The sequence below is a fragment of the Epinephelus moara genome, chromosome 18 (genome assembly GCF_006386435.1).
Source record: "Epinephelus moara isolate mb chromosome 18, YSFRI_EMoa_1.0, whole genome shotgun sequence".
Lineage (NCBI taxonomy): Eukaryota > Metazoa > Chordata > Actinopteri > Perciformes > Serranidae > Epinephelus > Epinephelus moara.
In genome coordinates, this window is record NC_065523.1 from 2,710,438 (window position 1) to 2,715,852 (window position 5,415).

At 53.8% G+C, this 5,415-nt stretch overlaps 1 pseudogene; it reads right to left on the reverse strand.

Moving 5' to 3' along the window:
• Nucleotides 1-3,453: 3,453 nt before the first annotated feature.
• Nucleotides 3,454-5,415, reverse strand: LOC126405430 (piggyBac transposable element-derived protein 4-like; annotated as a pseudogene).

A 5,415-nucleotide genomic window follows, 5' to 3' on the forward strand; every position in this document is an offset into this window, starting at 1 on the left:
TGGAGGTAAGAGGCAAGGCAGGGCAAAACAGCAGCCTAACGCCAGGCAAACTTTAAAAGAGACACAGAGTGAGCGTTAGTAACCAATACATAAGCTACATAAGCACTAGCAGACAAAATAACATTGGGCTTGTGGCACTGTTTACCTGCGTGGTCAGCTGTAGCCTGCACAAATCAATAATCTAGCTGTTGGAAGCTAACGGCGGCAGCGGCGGCTAACCGGAAGGGGACACACACACACACCTCGGCTCAACACGCCAACCTGAAACAGAGAACTGTCAACATGGCACCTTATAACATCTTCGCAGCATCATAAGACTGTGCTACACATACCTGGAGAACGAACACACGGCACATACTACGCCGGGAAACCACGGCTCGGCGGAGCTACACGCCGGCCAGCACTTGCTTCAGCAGGGGAGAGAGGGCGACTAAACGACAGCGGGGGGTATATGAACAGGTCCGCATTAGCAGCCAATAACGCGGCTGCACTACAGGTGCCAGTAAGGGGCGTGACACACACCTGCCGCGATCGCCATGCATGCTGCAACGTAAACAGACTGAGGGACACAGAAGAGAAATGCAATATATACACTGTAAATAACCACCCGGTTACACATCAATGGCTTGATCTACCAATACTCGTCATATCGAGGCTCTCCTTTTACGTAGTCTTTGATACACTGTGGAACAGCTGTGTCCTTATCGAGCACTTGAAGGTATTCCTTGTTCCCGGTTATTACACGCCTACACCTCTCTTGCAGTGTTGCACAGGGTCTAGTTGCAAATGTCATATGCTCCACTGTGATCATGTGTTGAATGATATCCTTCATAGTGGGAAAGCATATGGGAGGGCCTGTGTTGTTAGTCAACGTAAACCCTGAACTGTCAAATGTTACTTCGTACATCTTGTCTTGTGCTGTCACAATTTCGAAAAGGTACCCATGTAGGTCGTCATTTATGTTACATATGGTTGCAACTGGATTCCGTTGGTGAGCTTCCTTCTGTTGCAAGTTGTCTATCATTTCCTTGTGTTCCCGTGAACCCTGGGTACACCTCATGCATCCCCACCATGCACCGCCGAGTTGCTCTAGCATCCCGTGCATCTCTTCTACTACCCGTGTGCCAGAAAACCGTTATTTGCCTTCGGCCATGTAGTATGGTTTAGCCAGAAGGTATCCAGGTATCCACCCTGTACTTCTTCGACGACATCTTTTAGCATAACGATAGGGTTGTCATACTCCCATTGTACAAAGTCTGTGCATCTGTCTTTGTGTATGTTTATACCAAATGTAATGGTAGTATCCTGAGTGTATTTCACCATACCCGAGCACACACCTCCTATCATAGTTCCAAGGTATTCTGTGATGACAACGGCCCCAGTTCGGATCTTGGGTGTAAGCAGAAAGGCCCTAAGCTGCTCCTCCTCTACGGAGCCCCACCAACATCGTTTGCGCATCCAGGCTAGGAACGGACCCCATGTCCTGTCCAGTAGAGTCCAGTTGCATTGTACATCCTGACCCTGGCCACTACAACGGAGCACGTTGAAATGAGATTCGTTTACATAGGCCATCCTTTTGCACAATGTATACACTACGTTCGGAGGTTGCGTTAATGGCTTGGTTTGAGGGTCAACCCTATGTCGCGCCATGTGGAGCTTTTGTATTTGCTATACCGATTTTAAAAAACGCCCCCTCTAGTGGACATTGTATTTTAACCCTCCCGCTGCCTCTCTGAACAGTGGTACAGTTCATAGCAGTCAATCTGCCCGTTGTCAAGACGTTGAACCCAGTATGATTGGCCGACGCTGCCCGCTGCCCCTATTGATGTGTATGTATCAATCACTCAATCAATCAATCAACCAATCAATCACTTTTATTTATAAAGCTCAATATCACAAATCACAATTTGCCTCACAGGGCTTTACAGCATACAACATCCCTCTGTCCTTAGGACCCCTTGCAGTGGTATCACACGGGTAACCACCCGCTTGCCATGAACCCGTACATCAATGCACCGATGCATCTCTAGCATCTGATCACTAACGTATCAGCTACACCATTACACTATCATAGGCAACACAACAAGTGTGCCGCACCATGGACCCGTATTGTACACATGTATGTAACGACCAGAGTGGATGGTCGCTTGCAATCGTCCCTCCAACTGATCATGTATGCCGACTGATGGACGGCGACGCGTGTAACAAGGGGCGCGTTCTCCCAGTCACAGGGGCCGGCGGCGTGTCCAGACCGGTTGGTAGGGGCATTGTCGACACCAAGGCGTTGGACGTGATGTCTATCAGCGAAAGGGACACCGCGGCTAAGCGCATCCTCCCAGTCATGGGGGCCGGCGGCATGTCCGGACCGGTTGATAGGGGCATTGTCGACACCACGGCGTGGGACGCGATGTCTATCACCGAAAGGGCCATCGTGGCCAAGCGCGCAGCAGCACGCAAGCCAAAGGCTACTACGGCCAAGCGTGCAGCAGCAGCAGCAACAACAGCAGCAACAACAGCAGCAGCAGCAGCAGCACGCAAGCCAAAGGCTACTACGGCCAAGCGCGCAGCAGCAGCAGCAACAACAGCAGCAGCAGCAGCAGCAGCAGCACGCAAGCCAAAGGATATATGGAGAGTGGGTGTTGGTGGTGTAGTGGATGTTCTGTTGAACTGCAAACCAGGGGCATCCCATAAGCATGTGACGTCAACAACTACCTGCAGACGGCCCAATGGTGCAAAGTGCACAGGGACCAGACCAGGAGCTAAGAGAGGTTCTGCTGTGTGCGTGCGGTAATAAACAACTTCTCAATGCAAGTCCATGTGTCGATACATTTGTTCATTTATTTATTTATTTATTTATTTATTTATATATTCTTTTGATAAGTAGAACACAAGGTATACCGTTCCAACCCAACCCGCTACCCTTTAGCCTTCTGTGCTATGTGCATATTCATGTGCCGAGTGTAGTACACCGTCCGTCCGGCCGTCCGTCGTCGCATCACGCGACGTTGGCTAGAACCCACTGCCACTTAGGCTGCGCATGCGGGACAGTATGTGGTGAGAGTGGTGTAGTACACCGTCCGTCCGTCCGGCCGTCCGTCCATCGTCGCATCACGCGACGTTGGCTAGAACCCACTGCCACTTAGGCTACGCATGCGGGACAGTATGTGGTGAGAGTGGTGTAGTACACCGTCCGTCCGTCCGTCCGTCCGGCCATCCGGCCGTCCGTCGTCGCATCACGTGACGTGGGCTAGAACCCACTGCCACTTAGGCTGCGCATGCGGGACAGTATGTGAGAGCGCAGCGTCTACACACATACATCTTACACCGGCAGCACACCGTGGACGTTTTACAATCCGTCCTGGGTGGACACAACCGACACCTCTTCCTCTTAGCAGGCCCGGGCTCAGGCCGTGCCGGGGCCGCCTCCTCCATATCACCGTCCAGGCCACGGGGTCATGTCCCGCTAACAACGTGAACAGCTTTCATGAGCGCAGCCGCCGCCGCCGCCTCCGCGCGGGGCATGCGTTTCCGACGTTGTATGAGCGGGGCGACAAGTGCCTTGCCCAGCTCCTCCAGGAACACTCTCCGCCTGTTCCGCTTGCCGGGCATCCAGTCGGGGTTGACCTCTCTCCATATCACAAACACGTTGTAGGAGGACACATCGAGCATGTTGTGGAACACGGCCATGGGCCAGCGAGCGGTCATCCTCGGGCAGCTGTACGTACCGATCACCTTATCTAGGTTGTCCACGCCGCCTTTGTTGGCGTTGTAACACAGGATCACAGAGGGCTTGCCGTCCGGTCGATTGCTGACCTTGGGCGCGGTGTGCAGCGTGCTCAGTACCACCACGTTCTTGCTCCTCTTGGGTAGGTACGATACAGCCAAGGTGGTGTGCGTGAATGCGAACCTGCAGGAAAGGACCGCCCTCTCCCTGGTCACCAGCAGCGTGGGCGGGAGCTCGGGCTTGTTCTTTCAAACGGTGCCCACCATGGTGAGCCCTCGCCTCAGGAGCCTCTGTCCCAGGTCGTACGAGGTGAAGAANTGGGCGCGGTGTGCAGCGTGCTCAGTACCACCACGTTCTTGCTCCTCTTGGGTAGGTACGATACAGCCAAGGTGGTGTGCGTGAATGCGAACCTGCAGGAAAGGACCGCCCTCTCCCTGGTCACCAGCAGCGTGGGCGGGAGCTCGGGCTTGTTCTTTCAAACGGTGCCCACCATGGTGAGCCCTCGCCTCAGGAGCCTCTGTCCCAGGTCGTACGAGGTGAAGAAGTTGTCACACGTAACGTTGCGCCCGCTCAGTCCTCGCGTGAGGTCGAGCACCACCCGCATCCCCTGATTCTTCTCTGGGCGACCCCCCTGCGGCTTGCCTGTGTACACCTGCATCTTCCACGCGTAGCTGGACCGAGCGTCGCACGCCACCCAGGACTTGATCCCGTATTTCGCAGGCTTGCTGGGCATGTATTGTCGAAACGGACACCGACCTTAGGGCACAGACACATGTTATAATAATGATCGTGATAATAATAATAATCATAGTAATAAAAATAATAATAATAATAGTAATAATAATAATAATAATAATAACAGAGGAGGAGGAGGAGGAGGAGGAGGAGGTGGCGCTTGTCTCCTAGCCGCATTTACCTCTGAACGGAACCAGTTGCTCGTCCACTGTCACCTCGGGCCCTGGGTTGTACATGAGCGGCCTCCCACGCCTCCCACGCCTCCCACGCCTCTCGTATCACAGCCAGCTTGTCCGCAGCACGCCGCGTCGGTCTGGACCCACGGTCGTCGAAGCGTATCAGTCTGGAGTACGTGTAAAACGTTTTGAGGGACATGGTTACTCTGAAGATGGCTCGACCGCTATCCGCGTCCCACAGGCTGGCGGCGGTCTCGCCTCTGGACCTGTACACGCCTGCCAGAATCAGCAGACCCATGTATGCGCACAGGTCCACCGAGTCCATCTCCCGCCACTCGTCTCCGCGGCCGCGGACACCCTTCTTACACCTTGTCCACATCCACGGCCTCCTCGCACTCTTACTCCTTGTCAATGTACTCCTCCGCCACCCCATTCTTCTTCTTCTTCTTCTTCTTCTTCTTCTTCTTCTTCTCCTTCTTCTTCTCCTTCTTCTTCTCCTTCTCCTTCTTCTTCTTCTTCTTCTTCTTCGTCTCCTTCTCCGTCATCGTCATCATCTCCGTCTTCGTCTTCTCCTTCGTATTCGTTGTCGTCTGCACCTTCTGCTGCTTCGGAACGCGAGGCATCGCGGGTCGGGGCGCGTTGCTCATCCTCGTCACCCTCGTCCTCCTCTGACACCTCTTCGGCTTCGGAGGGAGGGTCCGAGTGTTCATGGTGCGGATCGTCAGCAAGCTGCTCCAGAACCTCTTGGACTGTGAAACGGGCGGTCGTCCTTGCTGCCAT